The 19344-nt window shown below is 43.4% G+C and overlaps 1 protein-coding gene across 8 annotated transcripts in view; it reads left to right on the forward strand.

The window, feature by feature from the left end:
* The window catches only part of SPDL1 (spindle apparatus coiled-coil protein 1), a 582388-nt gene that overhangs the window by 193320 nt on the left and 369724 nt on the right, over positions 1-19344 (forward strand). The gene's annotated exons all lie outside the window — the stretch shown is intronic.

The raw sequence follows: 19344 nt of genomic DNA on the forward strand, positions 1-19344 counted from the left end.
GTCTCTTTTTCGATCGCTATACTTTGTTTTGTTTTTTTCTGATCAGTAGCGGCTGCGGTTGCCATAACAATGGGGGACTCTGGCGCATGTGCTTTTCTATTTCTTAATTTCTCTCTTTTCATTGGCCATCTCTGATATAAAAAGGTACCAAACCAGCATCTAACCACCCCTGGACGAAGCATTTCATAGCGAAACGTGCGTCGGGTGTGGTGGACGCCTGGACTCTGTCACCTCTGGTAATGACTACGCTTTTATATATATGTTAATGTGTTGCATACATGCTAATAGGATTAATTAGACTATACTAAACCCCCTTCACTTAATCTTGTTGTGAGTACCCTCTCCAGTATGGCTAAACAATGTCTATACAAACATTGGCCTAGTTTCTATAGGGGTGTGTTGTCTGTATAAAACAGGACTTTTGTTTGACATGTATTATGTGATGTTCAACAACTCATTACCATATATATATATATATATATATATATATATATATATATATATATTTTTACTTGTGACTGCATACATACGTATTACCTCCAGGTGTGTCCACTTTTTCTTTCCTGGACATGTGGTCCTCACCCTTGGATTATACTGGATTTTTTAATAGTTCTTTGTGATTTGTTAAGCAATAAATAAATAATATATTTTAATTGGATTTGATTTGGTGTGGAGCCTTTCTTATATAGGTGTTTATATATCGTTTAGTGGTCTCCATTAGGATATATAGTTAAATGTTTTTTTTCTCCTCTGTATTATATTAAGAGGCAAGGCATTAGCAGCAGTGCCAATAGCCTCGTCAACATGGCGGACCCGACTGCGGAATCCAGTGCCAGTGGACGTTCCACAGACCCCCGTAGTAAGGGTTCGGTGGGTGAGTGCCTTTGTAAGGCAAATGACATATCAGTAACACAGTATCTCTGTATTATATTGTGCAGGGGCGGAAGGTTACGGCCAAACAGAAAAACAAAGCCTGCACACTCTGTGATAAAGCTCTCCCTAAAACTTATGACAAGCGGATCTGTCGCTTATGTATAGAAAAGACTGTGGCCGAGGAGTCTTCATCATTACTCCAAAATATAAAGGCTATCGTTAGGGATGAAGTAAAAATCACAGTGAAGGAGCAAATGAAACAGCATGGGCTATATAGCTCCGAAAATCCACCTCCTAGATCTGCCCAAACCTCTGACGTAGAATCAGAAGGCGAACCAGGGCAATTGCCACCTGATGATGATTCCGATTTAGACTCTTCAGATGCAGTGTGTGGTCGGCTGTATGTACTATCTGATGATGTTGGGAAAATGCTTAAGCTAGTTAGAGCAACATTGGGGGTTGAAACACCAAAACAACATAAAACAACCCAAGATTCTATGTTTAGCAACCTAGAGGTGAAAAAACGCAGAGTTTTTCCCTTTCACAAAAATGTGTTAAACTTAATGAAAAAAGAGTGGAAAAAAAACAAATAAAAAAATGTTAGTTCCTCAGGCCCTTAAGCACAAATATCCGTTTGAGGAAGAAATCTGTGAAAAATGTGAAAAACCACCTAAGTTGGACTCTGCAATTGCAAGCACTTCCAAGGGCATAGCGCTTCCCTTCGAAGACATGGGGGCTCTTAAAGATCCTCTTGATAAAAGACGGATTCCTTCTTAAAATCGACATGGGCATTTAAGCCAGGAGTGGACGCTACTTGTACAGCTCGGGCCATGATAAAGTGGTTAGAGGTAGGGCTGTGGAGTCGGAGTTAGTTTTGGTTGGAGTCGGTAAAAATGTACCGACTCAGACTCCAGCTTTTAAAAAAAATGTATTAATATTTCATAATTGACCTTTCATATGAATTTTATAAATGTTACTCAAATGTATATGTTCTATCAAACTATGAACAACAGTGATAAGCAGTTCTGCTGGAGATAGAGACATTTCTTAGGGTACCGTCACACAGTGGCATTTTGATCGCTACGACGGCACGATCCGTGACGCTCCAGCATCGTAACAATATCGCTCCAGCGTCATAGACTGCTGTCACACTTTGCAATGTACGACGCTGGAGCGATAAATTTCATGACGTATGTGCGATGTAGAAGCCGTTGGTTACTATGCGCACATCGTATACAATATCGTGCACACCTTTGTTACACCATGCGATCATGCCGCCACAGCGGGGCACTAGACGACGAAAGAAAGTTTCAAACGATCTGTTACGATGTACGATTCTCAGCGGGGTCCCTGATCGCAGGAGCGTGTCAGACACAGCGAGATCGCCGGAACGTCACGGATATATCACTGGAATGTCTCAAATCGTGCCGTCGTAGCGATCAAAATACCAATGTGTGACGGTGCCCTTACTACTTGTGTGTCACTGTTCTCCACTGCCCTTATCTAATCTTATACTTGGTTAACCTCATGCTGCCCCAACGCCCCTACTTACATTGTATGAAACTGAAAGTGAAAATGTCTTGCAAATTCTTAGTAGTAAAGCTCCTCCTCTAGACTAGATGTTTGGTGTACGTCTTCCAAGCATCTCACAGCTGCTACTCAGAAGAGGAAGACTGTAAGAAGTATTATCCTTTCAACAAACTTTGCATCAGTTAACTGAGTACATGAGTACATGGGCAGCACGGTGGTGCAGTAGTTATCGCTGCAGCCTTGCAGCGCTGGGGTCCTGGGTTCTAATCCCACCCAGGACAACATCTGCAAAGAGTTTGTATGTTATCTCCGTGTTTGCGTGGGTTTCCTCCGGGCACTCCGGTTTGCTCCCACATTCCAAAGACATACTGATAGGGATTCTAGATTGTGAGCCCCATCGGGGACAGTGATGATTATGTGTGAAAACTGTAAAGCGCTGCGGAATATGTTAGCGCTATATAAAAGTAAAGATTATTATTATTATAATATAACAGTATTACTGACCACTATGTCAGTTGTACGACCTGGCAATAATTTTGTACAATTGTTTTTAAGAAAAACAATTGTCATTTGGATTGTGAATGCAGAATTAAAATCCTGAGAATGTCAAAGTGTCACATTAAATCAGCTGTATTTGAACATTTCTCCATCACTCAAGATATAAAACATTGTCTGTCAGTGTATGACAAATGATCCAGACGAAAACAAATGCTGTGAAGCCAAGATCAGTGCATATTCAGGCAAAGATAAAAATGCTCCTACCAGAGCTTCTAATCTAAAGAGACATTTACAGTGCTTTCATCCAGACGTACTGAAAGCAGTGGATGAGAAAGACTGCATCCAAACCAATGAACCAGTGCCCAGCTCTTCCAGCCAAACAAAGGAGCAGAGTACTTTGCAACCATCAGTTGCAAGATATTTTGTCAGTGACAAAGTTATTGTGACAATGACAGTAGATACATTTAAAAAACAGATCGTAGAGCTTGTTGTAAAGGATAGTGTGCCTATTTCATTATTTTCACGACCAGCTTTTATGTGTCTGAATGGGGAAATGGCCCGCAAGCTTGGTGTTTCTCTGGAAAGAGAGAGTATTAGAAAATTAGTAATCGAAGAAGCTTTTAAAGAAAAGGAAGAACTTAAAAAAAAAAACTCTCAAGGGACGCTTTCTGTTTCTTAAAATGGATGCCTGCACACGTCAGAGTGAACTATTTTGCCATCAATGTCCGATTTGTTTGTGACAAAAATGAAATAGTTACCAAGACATTGCCAGTAAAAGACACCAAAGCTCATCACACCAGTGACTTTCTCCAGGTCTTGGTGGAAAAGGTTCTGCAACACTATGAACTTAAAAAAGAGCAAGTTCTTTCTGTCGTAACTGACAATGCTTCAAATATGATAAGTACTATTAAGCTAATGAATGAGAGTAATGATGGTGACCAGCAGCTAGAAGAACATTATGGGTCCACAGACACAGAAATGTTTGAAATAGAGGAACACAGTATTGTAACTGTGGAGCAAGCTGAAGTTGCTTCAGATGAATAGCAACATGATTGTTTAGATGATCTTGTTGAAACTGTGTCAATACGTTCTTTCATTCATCACATGCGCTGTGTTGTGCATACGCTACAGCTGGCTATAAGAGACAGTCTGCAAGAAGGACATGCTGCTGCACTGATTGGCAAGGTGAGAAAATTGGCTAGTGTTGCCAGAACCCCTAAAGTTGACTCAATTTTGAAGAGACGTGCTGGAAAAGGGGCAATTATTGATCAAGCCACACGATGGGGCAGTACTTATTTAATGATTCAGCGCTTGGTTGAACTGAAAACCTTGTAGACATGGCTAACCCTCAACTGGCGCTAAATGAAAGTCAGTGGAATCAGGTGACTGAGCTGGAAAAATTGCTAGAGCACCCATTTACAGTGACTAAAAAATTACAAGCAGATGACTTAACTCCAAATATTTTCTTAAAGGATTGGAAGAACATGATGATTCGCCTGTCCCAAAGAGGAGGGTTAATTGCAAGTGGCATTGCTACATCAATGAAACGGAGAGAGGAGCTACTATTACAAAATAACATTCTTTTGGCACCTGTTTATGTAGACCCAATGCATTGGATTCTTCTAGATGATCAACAGCTAACTAAAGGAAAAGAAGCTCTGTTTGAAATAGCAGTAAGGATGAAAGGGTTGCAGAACAGTCAGGAGGAACAAGAAGAATTTGGTTGTCCTGCCACATCTTCAGCCTCATCAATTGATGAAGAATTTAATTTCGAAAAATATTTGGATCACAAGGACCGTGCAAAGCGTTCCCGCATAGCAGAGTCATCCGCATCAAAGAACACAGCCAGTACATTTCAGCAGAATTTTTCATGTGCACTAAAAGAAATTGAGAAATGTAACCGTTCATCAAAAATAACAGTGCAACAAGCGATTCCTCTGTATCCTGACATTGTCAGAGATGTTGCCCGAGTGGTTACTGCTTTGCCACCAACCCAAGTTAGTGTAGAGATGTTGTTCTCTGCTCTCAAAATAATTATATCAGATTTGAGGGCATCCATGAAGGAGGATCTGACAGAGGCAATACTTTTTCTGAGGACAAATTTATAGATTTCTTTTTATTAACTGCATAACAGTGTTTATTGCATATTTTCTTACAAGAGTTTATAAAAGTTTATAAAAGTTATTTGCTATATTCTAATTGTATTCTAATATAGTTTTTGCTCTAAGTGGTCTGATTACTTATATGATGGTGAGAAACTGAATAAGCACGATGTTAATATTTGACAACAGTAAATTTATTGTTACGAATTGGCCATTTATGAAGGAGTCGGAGCCGGAGTCGGAACCTGATAAAATCCAGGAGTTGGAGTCGCAACGTTGACTTACCGACTCCACAGCCCTGGTTAGAGGAATTGAGTGAGCAAAAAAGGGACAAATGTCCTAGGGAGAGACTCTTAGAGGTAATACCCTCACTTCAAAATGTGGCAGGCTTCCTGGCAGATGCCGCCATTGACCGATTTTCTGCTTGTGCCCTCTCTAGCTCTGGTAGAAGGGCATTATGGCTTGAAAAATGGTCAGCTGACTTTCAGTTTAAAGTTAAGGTACCGTCACACTTTAGCGACGCTGCAGCGATACTGACAACGATCCGGATCGCTGCAGCGTCGCTGTTTGGTCGCTGGAGAGCTGTCACACAGACAGCTCTCCAGCGACCAACTATCTCGAGGTCCCCGGTAACCAGGGTAAACATCGGGTTACTAAGCGCAGGGCCGCGCTTAGTAACCCGATGTTTACCCTGGTTACCATCGTTAAAGTAAAAAAAAACAAACACTGCATACTTACCTACCGCTGTCTGTCCTCGGCGCTCTGCTTCTCTGGTCTGGCTGTGAGCGGCAGGCAGCCGGAAAGCAGAGCGGTGACGTCACCGCTCTGCTTTCCGGCCGCTGTGCTCACAGCCAGACCAGAGAAGCAGAGCGCCGAGGACAGACAGCGGTAGGTAAGCATGTAGCGTTTGTTTTTTTTACTTTAACGATGGTAACCAGGGTAAACATCGGGTTACTAAGCGCGGCCCTGCGCTTAGTTACCCGATGTTTACCCTGGTTACCAGTGAAGACATCGCTGAATCGGCGTCACACACGCCGATTCAGCGATGTCAGCGGGACCTCAACGATCAAAAAATGGCCCAGGCCATTCCGACACGACCAGCGATCTCACAGCAGGGGCCTGATCGATGGTACGTGTCACACATAGCGAGATCGCTACTGAGATCGCTGTTGCGTCACAAAACTTGTGACTCAGCAGCGATCTCGCTAGCGATCTCGCTGTGTGTGACGGGGGCTTTAAATTATGAGCAGTCCATTGTGAGGGCCAGTATCTATTTGGGAAGGCACTAGATAAGATTCTAGAGAAGGCTGCAGATAAGAAAAAACACTTCCCACCTCCCCCCTTCTCAAGACGGTGGAATGATAACCGGCGTTCCTTTCAGGGTTCAGGAAAAACAGGCCGGGGTCGGCTGGGGGATAGATCTACACGTGGGAAGCCCTGGGGTGAGAGCAGAGAAAGAAGATATCACTTTAATAAGCCTCCTCAGAAATCAGACGCCGATATCCAGGTGGGAGGGAGGCTTCTATTTTTTTTTTTTGTCCACCAATGGGTAAAATTACAAACATCACAATGGGTAATATCCCTTCTGACCGAAGGCCTGCGTCTAAATTTCACCTCCCTCCCTCCTCATCGAGTAAAAGTCACCCATGTCGCAAAAAGAAATCAGGCAGCACTGGAAAGGGAAGTTCATCTCCTCAGGGAAAAACAAGTTCTCGTAAAAGTACCAGCACAAGAAATTGGGTAAGGGTTTTACAGTACCCTATTCCTCACGCCGAAGCCGGATGGTTCACTAAGAACAATCTTCAATCTAAAATCCCTAAATCAATATATCAAAGTTGAAAAATTCAAAAATGAGACGTTAAAAACTACAGCAAAACTGCTATCTCCAGGCTGTTACATGGCAGTAAAAGACCTCACAGATGCCTATTATGTTCCCATTTGTGTAGAACATCAACAATTATTAAGACTAGTAGTAGAAATAAATCAAATCCCTACTCATCTACAGTAACAATGTCTCCCTTTCGGGGTGTCGGTGGCTCCCAGGATCTTTACAAAAATAATTTCAGAGATAGCGTCGTTAGCAAGAAAGGAAAATATCTTACTAATACCCTATCTAGACGACTTTCTCCTTGTAGCAGACAGCCAGGAAGAATGCGTAATGGCAGTCTCAAAAGTACGGGACCTATTGTCCAAATTAGGGTGGTTAATCAATTTAAAAATATCAAAAATGCTTCCAGTCCAGATACAGGAATTCCTGGGAATTCAACTGGACTCAATCAAGGAAGTTTGTATCCTTCCGGACCGGAAAATCAACGCCATAAAACAAAAAATAAATCAAACACGACTGGGCCGGCCCATCTCGTTAAGAGAAGCCATGTCCCTTCGGGGGATGTTGACGGGCACAATTGCACTCAATGACTTTACAATGGCAAATACCGAACAAACAAAAAATCCTCACAATTTAAACCAGAAGATCGTTCTGTGGCCACAAGTGCAGAACTCTTTAGATTGGTGGCTAAAAATAGAAAATTTACAAAACGGGGTGCCATGGTCGGTCCCAAATCCAGTTGTGCTGACCACGGATGCGAGCCCTCTCGGCTGGGGGGCACATTTGGAATGTCAAGTTCTGCAAGGTAGATGGGATCCTCAGATGGAGTCAGCATCCTCCAACCTAAAGGAGCTAACAGCAGTAAAGGTACCTTCACACATAACGATATTGTTAACGATATCGTTGCTTTTTGTGACGTAGCAACGATATCGTTAATGAAATCGTTATGTGTGACAGCGACCAACGATCAGGCCCCTGCTGGGAGATCGTTGGTCGCTGAATTTCGTTGCTGGACTCCTGCTGACATTGCTGGATCGGCGTGTGTGACACCGATCCAGCGATGTCTTCACTGGTAACCAGGGTAAACATCGGGTAACTAAGCGCAGGGCCGCGCTTAGTAATCCGATGTTTACCCTGGTTACCATCCTAAAAGTAAAAAAACAAACACTACATACTTACCTACAGCCGTCTGTCCTCCAGCGCTGTGCTCTGCACTCCTCCTGCACTGGCTGTGAGCGTCGGTCAGCCGGAAAGCAGAGCGGTGACGTCACCGCTCTGCTTTCCGGCCGCTGTGCTCACAGTCAGTGCAGAGCACAGCGCTGGAGGACAGACGGCTGTAGGTAAGTATGTAGTGTTTGTTTTTTTTTTACTTTTAGGATGGTAACCAGGGTAAACATCGGGTTACTAAGCGTGGCCCTGCGCTTAGTTACCCGATGTTTACCCTGGTTACCGGCATCGTTGGTCGCTGGAGAGCTGTCTGTGTGACAGCTCTCCAGCGACCAAACAGCGACGCTGCAGCGATCCGGATCGTTGTCGGTATCGCTGCAGCGTCGCTTAATGTGAAGGGGCCTTTAGGTTAGCAGATCTGCAGACAGAAGAGATTATCAAAGGGAAACACCTAGTGGTTTTATCCGACAACAGCACGGCAGTCTCCTACATAAATCGTCAAGGAGGAACAAGGTCAAGATCTGTGTTAGAAACTGAAAGACTGTTTTCTTGGGCAGAAAATCACCTATCGTTGACAAGTACACATCTGAAAGGAACAAACAACCTTGTCGTGGATTTTTTGAGCAGGCATATACTACATCAGAACGAATGGTCTCTAAATCTGGAAACTTTTGGGGAAATCTGTGCCCTCTGGGGGATCCGACAGATAGACCTCTTTTTGGCACAAAACAAAACCGGAAGGTAGAAAGGTTCTATTCCCTAAATCCACGAGAGAACCCAGAACGAGTGGATGCACTGTTACACCAATGGAAGTTCCAGCTGGCCTACGCATTTCCCCCAATTCCGCTAATACCGGCAGTGTTGAAAAAAATCCGGGAGGATGGGACACGAATAATACTGATCGCACCCTTCTGGCCGAAGAGGGCCTGGTTCACCTGGCTCAGTCATATGTCCATATCGGACCCGTGGATCCTTCCAGATGTGCCGAATCTACTACACCAGAGTCCAGTGTTCCATCCTCAAGTACACAGTCTACATCTCACTGCCTGAAACTTGAGAGGGGACTCCTACTAGCAAAGGGTTTCTCAGCTCCATTAATTTCTACTCTGCAATCCAGCAGGAAAAAAACTACATCCAATAAATACCAAAAAATCTGGGAAAAATTGCTAGAGTTCTTAGGGCGTCGCCTATCAACCACCACCCAAAAAGTCCCAATAAGGGAAGTCTTAGAGTTCCTCCAAAAAGGTCTGGAGCGGGGGTCGTCTCCCAGCACCCTAAAGGTGCAGGTCTCGGCACCTTATTTGATCAAAAATTGGCTGATCACCCCTGGGTGTACAGGTTTATCCGAGCCTCCTTCACAGCCAGACCATTTAAACCTCTGCCAAAGGTTGCTCCCTGGGATCTAAATTTAGTGCTCCAGGCTTTAACTTCTCCTCCCTTTGAGCCTCTTAACTCCATATCAGAAAAAACTCTAACCCTAAAAACGGTTCTCCTGGTGTCCCTGACGTCGGCCCGTCGCATTAGTGAGATCCAAGCTATCTCTATCGATCCTCCATACACTACAATCCTGGAGGACAGAGTAATAATCAAAACTGACCCGGCCTTCTTACCAAAGGTCCATTCAAAATTCCATAGGGACCAGGAGATAGTTTTACCCTCATTTTGCTCCAATCCAAAATCCCAGGGAGAACGAACCTTTCATTGCCTTGATGTCAGACGTTGCCTAATCCATTATCTGGAAGTGACAAAATCATGGTGACAGTCTTCAGCCCTTTTTGTTTCCTTTCAGGGAGCAAACGGGTAAAAAAGCCACGGAATCTACTATTGCACGCTGGCTCCGCATGGCTATTGCACTCTTACTCATCTGCAGGGTAATGCCCTCCACTAGGGGTGACGGCACACTCCACGAGCTATCACCACATCCTGGGCGGAGAGGGCAAACGCGTCGATAGAACAAATTTGTAATGCGGCAGTATGGTCTTCACCCTCTACCTTCTTTCGCCACTATAGGTTGAACTTGGGTCTTTCAAGTCTTGCCTTTGGGAGGAAAGTCTTATCGGCTGTTGTCCCACCCTAGGAGTCTTCTTCTATTTTCTCCTCTCACGTTAGGTGCCGTCATTGGGAAGGGAAAAAATAATTACTTACTTAGGGGCAGCACGGTGGCGCGGTGGTTAGCACAGCAGCCTTGCAGCGCTGGGGTCCTGGGTTCTAATCCCACCCAGGACAACATCTGCAAAGAGTTTGTATGTTCTCTCCGTGTTTGCGTGGGTTTCCTCCGGGCACTCCGGTTTCCTCCCACATTCCAAAGACATACTGATAGGAATTCTAGATTGTGAGCCCAATCGGGGACAGTGATGATAATGTGTGCAAACTGTAAAGCGCTGCGGAATATGTTAGCTCTATATAAAAATAAAGATTATTATTTATTATAATGTGATTTTCCAGATCCATGACAGCTAGGACCATCTCTCACGTTAGGTGCCGTCATGGATCTGGAAAATCAAATTACCGGTAAGTAATTATCGTTTTTCCGTTAGGGTTGTGCTAACGTTTGTTGGGTGGCGAAAATGGGTTGGGTTAGGGTTGTGGTTAGAATTGGGGGTGAGGTTCCACTGTTTAAATTCATCAGGTGGTCTCCAAACGCGAAATGGCGCCACCATTGATGCCAGCCAATTTTGTGTTCAAAAAGTCACAGTGCTCCCTCCCTTCTGAACCCTGCTATGCACGTAAACAGTGGCTTTTCCCCACATATGGGTTATCGGCGTGTTCAGGGAAAATTGCACAACAAATTTTGTGGTCCGTTTTCTCCTGACACCCTTGAGAATATAAAGAAAATTGGTTCCAAAGTAAATTTTTTGTGAAAAAAGTAAGATGTTCATTTTTTCCTTCCACGTTTCTTTAGTTCTTGTGAAGCACCTTGATAGTTAAAATTCTTGATTGTGGTTTTGCGCAACTTGAGGGGTGCAGTTTTTAGAATGGTGTCACTTTTGGGTATTTTCTGTTATATTGACCCCCCCAAAGTCATTTCAAATGTGAGGTGGTCCCTTAAAAAAAAAAGAAAATGGTTTTGTAAATTTTGCTGGAAAAAAGAGGAATCGCTGGTAAACGTTTAATCCTTATAACTTCCTAGCAAAAAAAAAAAATTGTTTCCAAAATTGTGAAAGTAGACATGTGGGAAATGTTATTTATTAACTATTTTATGTGACACCACTCTGACTTAAGGGCATAAAAATTCAAAGTTTGACAATTGCAAAATTTTCACCATGTTTCAGTTTTTTTCCATAAATAAACGCAAGTCATATCAAAGAAATTTTACCACTAACATGAAGTTCAATATGTCAAGAAAAAAAAAACCCCTCTGAATCAGTGGGATCCGTTGAAGCATTCCACATAAAGTGACAGTGGTCAAAATTGTAAAATTGGCTTGGTCATTAAGCACCAAATTGGCTCTCGCTAAGGTTAGGTTCATATTGCATTAGTGCAATCCGTTTAGCGCCTAGCGCTAGCAGATTGCGCTAACGCAATGTTGTTTTATGGGGTCGCGTTAAACATCCCCGCTCTCGCAGATCTCAGATCTGCGAGAGCGGGGAACGGACCTCGGGTGCGTCGCGGACGCTGCAAGCAGCGTCCGCGGCGCGCCACAAAACACCGGCACATCGCCAGCGCGTGCCGAAAATGGCACGCGCTAGTGATGCGCGTCCCCATTGCTGTTAATGGGCGCGCTAACAGACGCGTTGCACGGCGTTAATTTCGCCGTACAACGCTGTCCGTTAGCGCGGTCACATTAACGCAATATGAACCAAGCCTAAGGGTTTAATTAAAAAAGAGAAACCTAAGAAGAACACCAATCCAGAACAGGGTAGTAATCGGATGGATACATTTATTTTCAATTTGAAACATTACACGAACATAAACCTAACACGAAATGGCATGAGAAAAAAATGGCACTTGATTGAAAGTGATCGTGATTGACATGACATTAGTCGAAACAAACCCGCTTTAATACAGAAGGAGCACAAATCTAGTAGACATACACTCGTACAACAGATTTCTTTCATACTAGAAAAACACATGGTCAGATAACTACAATGCAGAAAATAACTATAAATGTGGAAATTGTTCCTTCTGTAATCTACACATCACGTGAAATTACTAATACTGTGCCCCTATCAAACTATCTCAGCAACATGCATGGGGAATTAGGCTTTGTGTTCAAGGAGTACGTGGTGTAGGTGGTAAGGTTAGTGAAAGCACTTGTGAACCAACAGCGCTATTTAGCATCCCAAAAAATTGAAAGGCCACAGATTTGCCAGTGTGGTATTTGTTACAGCAGTCATATACTGTATCTCTGTGCTCCAAGTTTTGGCATTGGAGGCCGGTGTACTTATTTTGTGGCTGTGTGATACTCAAATTCTATACAGCGCTATTCAGCCTAAAAAAAAAAAATTGAAAGGCCACATATTTGCCAGTGTGGTATTTCATTTACAGCCGTCATATATCTCTGTGCTCCAAGTTAGGTCATTGGAGGCCGGTGTACTTACTTTGTGGCTGTGTGATACTCAAATTCTATACAGCGCTATTTAGCATTAATTAACTTAAAAATAAAAATTGAATACAGTCTGTTAGGTCTGGCTGAGACCTGCCTGGTGATTGGGTTTGAAAAATCGTAGATTTGCAGGCATACTGATCACATATTATTTCGCTAGTAATAAAAACATTTGTGTTGAGCATTTGAAATAGTGCAGTAGTCCATTTAAAATGGTTAAGGCAAGGGACGGGGAAGTGGACGTGATGCTGATGGTGCATCCAGAGGACGAGGCCATGGGCAAGGTGAAAGTGGGCAGCAACAAAGACCCACATCTTCTCGCTCGACCTTCCTGTCCTACTTTCTGGGGGACCGCAACACACCACTTTTGAAGCCAGAGCAGTGTGAAACGGTTGTTGGTTGGATAGCGGATAATGCTTCCAGTCACTTAGCCACTACCACCACCACCTTGTCTTCTACACGGTCAAGTCTGAGTAGCCGTGAGTGTGGCCAGGATATTCCTCACCCTGATACTCCTTCCTCCCACCATGCCGATTGCCCTGAGGCAACTGATTCCACACTTGGACACTCTGAAGAGCTGTTCAGTTTTCCATTTCAAGATTCAGAAATCTCTCTCAACTTGAAGTGGGGAAAGATGAGATCGCATGTAGAGCTGCCCTAAGCTTTGACCAGCCTCGGTCACACGAAGGCGATGGTGGAAAAGTGTCACAAGATGTGGACGATGATGAGACACAATTGCCAGAAAGTCAGGAAGAGGAGCAGGGTGCGGATGTGGAACACGAGGTGGTGGATGACATAGTGACTGACCCAACCTGGCAGGAGGACATGCATAGCGAGGACAGCAGCTCAAATGGGGAAGGAGGCATATTCCCGCAACAGGCAGGAAGAAGCAGTGTGGTGGCCACAGACAGAAGGCGTGCATCCATTCATCACTTTATGGCAAAGCTGCCTGGGATTTTTCCCACCCAGCAGTGCCAGAAGTGAGACTAGGGACTATTTTCTCACAGGTGCGTAGGAATACATTGTGGGGAATACATTGTTGAAGGATACCTTCCATCATTGTATCCCTGGAGTCCCTGAAGAGCGGTCATATGAGCTGATGCTGCTCTCCATGGGAGATAGTCGAGGGACTCTCGTCTTAATTGAATTTCTGCGTATCAGGGAGTATAGTGTTTTATGTGTTACAGGTGACAATGGCTTCAGGGATCAATGTGACAAGGTGATGGTGAGTATGTACAGTATGTTGCATGTTGTATGTACCATGTTGCATGTGGTATGTCACATGTCATGTGGTATGTCGCATGTCTCATATCGTATGTTGCATGTCGCATATGGTATGGCGCATGTTTTATGGCACATGTATCGTGTTGCATGTCGCATGTGGTATGTTGCATGTTGTCAAATTTGGTATGGCACATGTACTATGTCGCATGTAACATAGTAAAATAGTTATTAAGGTTGAAGGAAGACTGTAAGTCCATATAGTTCAACCCATAGCCTAACCTAACATGCCGTAACATGTTGATCCAGAGGAACGCAAAAAAACCCATGTGGCAAAGAGTAAGCTCCACATTGGGGAAAAAAAATTCCTTCCCGACTCCACATACGGCAATCCGACTAGTTCCCTGGATCAACGCCCTATCAAGGAATCTAGTATATATAACCTGTAACATTATACTTTTCAAGAAAAGCATCCAGTCCCCTCTTAAATTTAAGTAATGAATCACTCATTACAACATCATACGGCAGAGAGTTCCATAGTCTCACTGCTCTTACAGTAAAGAATCCGCGTCTGTTATTAGGCTTAAACCTTATTTCCTCCAGACGTAGAGGATGCTCCCTGGTGACTGTCTCAGGTCTATGATTAAAAAGATAATCAGAAAGGTCTTTGTACTGTCCCCTCATATACTTATACATTAAAATAAGATCTCCCCTTAGCCTTCGTTTTTCCAAACTAAATAGCCCCAAGTGTAATAACCTATCTTGGTATTGCAGACGCCCCCAGTCCTCTAATAACCTTGGTCGCTCTTCTCTGCACCCGCTCTAGTTCAGCTATGTATTTCTTATACAGCGGAGACCAGAACTGTACACAGTATTCTAAGTGTGGTTGAACTAGTGACTTGTATAAAGGTAAAATTATGTTCTCCTCATGAGCATCTATGCTTCTTTTAATGCATCCCATTATTTTATTTGCCTTTGTAGCAGCTGCCTGACACTGGCCACTGAATATGTCATCAACCTATACTCCCAGGTTTTTTTCATTGACGGTTTTGCCCAGAGTTTTAGAATTAAGAACATAGTTATACATCTTATTACTTCTACCCAAGTGCATGACCTGACATTTATCCCCATTAAAGCTCATTTGCCATTTATCAGCCCAAGCTTCTAGTTTACATAAATCATCCTGTAATATAAAATTGTCCTCCTCTGTATTGATTACCCTGCAGAGTTTAGTGTCATCTGCAAATATTGATATTCTACTCTGTATGCCCCCTACAAGATAATTAATAAATATGTTAAAAAGGAGAGGGCCCAATACTGACCCCTGTGGTACTCCACTGCTAACCGCGACCCAGTCTGAGTGTGCTCCATTAATAACCACCCTTTGTTTCCTATCCCTGTGCCAGCTCTTAACCCACTTAGACATATTTCCCCTTATCCCCATTATTCTCATTTTATGTATCAACCTTTTGTGTGGCACCGTATCAAAAGCTTTTGAAAAGTTCATATACACTACGTCCACTGGGTTACCTTGGTCCAGTCCGGAACTTACCTCTTCATAGAAATTGATCAAATTAGTCTGACAGGAACGGTCCCTAGTAAACCCATGTTGGTATTGGGCCATGAGGTTATTCCTCTTAAGATACTCCAGCATAGCATCCCTTAGAATGCCCTCCAGGATTTTACCCACAGTAGAGGTTAAGCTTACTGGCCTATAATTTCCGAGTTCAGTTTTTGTCCCCTTTTTTGAATATTGGCACCACATTTGCTATACGCCAGTCCTGTGGTACAGACCCTGTTATTATGGAGTCTTTAAAGATTAAAAATAATGGTCTATCAATGACTGTACTTAATTCCTGCAGTACCCGGGCGTGTATCCTATTCGGGCCTGGAGATTTGTCAATTTTAGTGATTTTTAGATGCTGCCGTACTTCCTGCTGGGTTAAGCAGATGACATTTAAAGGGAAGATGCCACCAGTTTTCTTGTATTTTTTTTTTTTTTGTGAAATTAAGCTTAAAATAGTAATTAAAATGTATTAATGCAATGCTTGCACTGTTTGCAAACATTTCTATATGAAAAATATTATATACTAGCTGAAGAGCCCGGCGTTGCCTGGGCATAGTAAATATCTGTGGTTAGTTATAGCACCTCACTTCTCTTATTTTCCCATCACGCCTCTCATTTTCCCCATCACATCTTTCATTTTCCCCCTCACTCCTCTTATTTTCCCCCTCACTCCTCTCATTCCCCCCCTAACACTTGTCATTTCGACCTCACATCTGTCATTTTCCGATCACTCCACTATTTTCCCTCACTCTTCTCATTTTGCACTCACACCTTTTCATTTTCACATCAGTATATACATGTTTGTCATCTGCCTTATATATAGTATACACCTGTATGTCATCTCCTATATATAGTATATACCTGTATTTCATCTCCCCTGTATATAGTATGTACATGCTGTGTGTCATCTCCCCTGTATATAGTATATACCTGTATGTCATCTCCTCCTATATATACTATATACCTGTATGTCATCTCCTCCTGTATATAGTATATACCTGTGTGTCATCTCCCCTGTATATAGTGTATACCTGTATGTCATCTCCTCCTGTATATAGTATATACCTGTAGGTCATCTCCTCCTGTATATAGTATATACCTGTAGGTCATCTGCTCCTGTATATAGTATATACCTGTGTCATCTCCTCCTGTATATTGTATATACCTGTATGTCATCTCCTCCTCTATATAGTATATACCTGTGTGTTATCTCCCCTGTACATAGTATATATCTGTATGTCATTTCCTCCTGTATTAGACCTCGCTCACACGTTATCTGGTCAATATTTTTACCTCAGTATTTGTAAGCTAAATTGGCAGCCTGATAAATCCCCAGCCAACAGGAAGCCCTCCCCCTGGCAGTATATATTAGCTCACACATACACATAATAGACAGGTCATGTGACTGACAGCTGCCGTATTTCCTATATGGTACATTTGTTTCTCCTGTAGTTTGTCTGCTTATTAAACAGATTTTTATTTTTGAAGGATAATACCAGACTTGTGTGTGTTTTAGGGCGAGTTTCGTGTGTCAAGTTGTGTGTGCTGAGTTGCGTGTGGCGACATGCATGTAGCGACTTTTTGTGTGTCGAGTTGCATGTGACAAGTTAGTGTATCAAGTTGTGTGCAGCAAGTTTTGCGCATGGCGAGTTTTGCACGTGGCGAGTTTTATGTGGTGCCTTTTGAGTATGTGCAAGTTTTGTGTGAGGCAACTTTAGCATGTGTTGCAACTTTTGTGCATGTGGCAATTTTTCCGCGGGTGCAAGTTTTGTGTGTGGCGAGTTTTCCCATGAGGTGAGTTTTGCACGTGTGGCGAGTTTTGCGTGAGCCTAGTTTTGCATGTGGTGAGCTTTGCGTGTGGCGAGTTTTGAGCGGCGACTTTTGTGTTTCGACTTTTATGTGGCGAGCTTGGTGTATGTGTGGTGAAATGTGTGCTGAGGGTGGTATATGTGTTAAAGCACGTGGAAGTGTGTGGCGCATTTTGCGTGTGTGTTCATATCCCTGTGTGTGGTGAGTATCCCATGTCGGGGCCCCACCTTAGCAACTGTACGGTATATTCTCTTTGGCGCCATCGCTCTCATTCTTTAAGTTCGCCTTGTTCACATCTGGCAGCTGTCAATTTGCCTCCAACTCTTTTTCTTTCACTTTTTCCCCATTATGTAGATAGGGACAAAATTGTTTGGTGAATTGGAAAGTGCGGGGTTAAAATTTCACCTCACAACATAGCCTATGACGCTCTCGGGGTCCAGATGTGTGACTGTGCAAAATTTTGTGGCTGTAGCACACACACACACACACACACACACACACACACACACACACACACACACACACACTCAGCTTTATATATTAGATTTTTCTACAAATATACATATTTACCACTAGGGGGAGCATTTTCCGTTTTAGACCTCAAGCAGCTATAGTAAGACTTACCAGCTCTGCTGGAAAATTAGGGCAGTAACTGCTGACATCACCATTTCCCTACCCTTTTGGGTGGTCTAATATCCCTTGGGCAGAATGAAGAGCAGCATCACAGGGCAGCACTGTTTTGTGTGTGACTGCCCTGTGACCTGCTATCACCAGCAGTTACTGCATCAGAGGCACAGCTTGTTTACAGAGGAGCAGAACACAGTGGACTCAGCCGCATTTTTTGTAAATAAAATTCTTGCCATCCCCCTTCCCCCACCTTAATCCCTGTCCTTTCAGCTGCCCTGCTCTCTCTCTCCAGGTGTCACCTCCTTCTCTGCAGGCTGTGAGTGCAGCTTACCAGAGATCACAGGGACTGTGGGGGAGGGGGAGACACAGCAGGAGAAGCACACAGGGCAGCGTGTGAGAGCAGAGGATGTGTGCCTGCTTGGAGTACAGAGGAGCAGTGAGGGCTTCTTCTGTCCTGCGATAGAGAGCACAGGGCTATAATAAAATGGCAGCTAGTCACAGCTACAGCAGTGAATTGTGCAGCCCACAGGGGCGTGCCCAGCTCACTGCTAATGCTGCTACAATGTTAGAAATAGGGTCAGCGCCGGTCTATTATCTCCTATGTCCATGGGGTGCCGTAATCTAACACAGATAGTGCCCTGCTACTGCTGCAAAACCAAGATGTCAGCCCCCAGTGCATTCTTTAAACTCATATAACACATGAAATCTGTTTCACATGCATTTCAAACTTGCTTATAGCAGCATGTTATTCTACATTACAGTGATTTATTAATGACCTACAAACGCGGTACCTTCCCTTTAAGTGTGGCTCAGCTTGAAAACAGGTACAGGTGTTGCATTTGGTATCGGGGCTTCCAGCAAAGGAGGCCTACAATGATCTCTCACACACCTGGTCTTATGGTGAAGTTCAATAGAAAGCTGTAAATACTTCATGCCTGGCTGATTGCTGCAGTGCCATGCTACAATTTGTACTGTGGGTGAATTGAGGCAACTTTCCTTGTGTCCATCCCTCATGTGATGATTGGTTTTGGCACCATTTGGGGCCGTTATAAAGTGTTGTGCATGCGTTTGTTTTTGCCTCCCATTGACATAGATGTAGTTCGGTTATGTTTGGCAATATAACATAACCACCCCTTATGCACTCCTTAAAAAGAAAAAGGGGTAGGGAAGGGGGAAGGGGGGAAGGGTGGTGGGGGGCTGTATGGGGTTGGAAGAATTGTAGGTCAATAATACTGTACCATAAGTGCCCAGGTGGAGGTTGGTGAAGTGATGGATGTTTATTGGTTCTAAGGGAAACAGTAATAATTGTAAGTAACCGGAGTAAATACCATGGGGACTACAAACTATACTCAAATATGAAAATTCTAGTATACACACACTGTTCTTAGCCAGGGTGAGCCATAAAAAGACATCAAAGATATACTGTCTTAAAGAAAACGCAGTCCCTGTTGAGACACTTCGGTTCCAAGTGCAGAGAGAAGTTTTGTAAATGTTTAATGCTGTTTTGTCCTCTTCTGAAGGGTTGAATTTGTTCCAGTACCTGGAATCTCAGTTGTGTAACATTATGTCCCATTTT

Source organism: Ranitomeya imitator, chromosome 4 (genome assembly GCF_032444005.1).
Source record: "Ranitomeya imitator isolate aRanImi1 chromosome 4, aRanImi1.pri, whole genome shotgun sequence".
Taxonomy (NCBI): domain Eukaryota; kingdom Metazoa; phylum Chordata; class Amphibia; order Anura; family Dendrobatidae; genus Ranitomeya; species Ranitomeya imitator.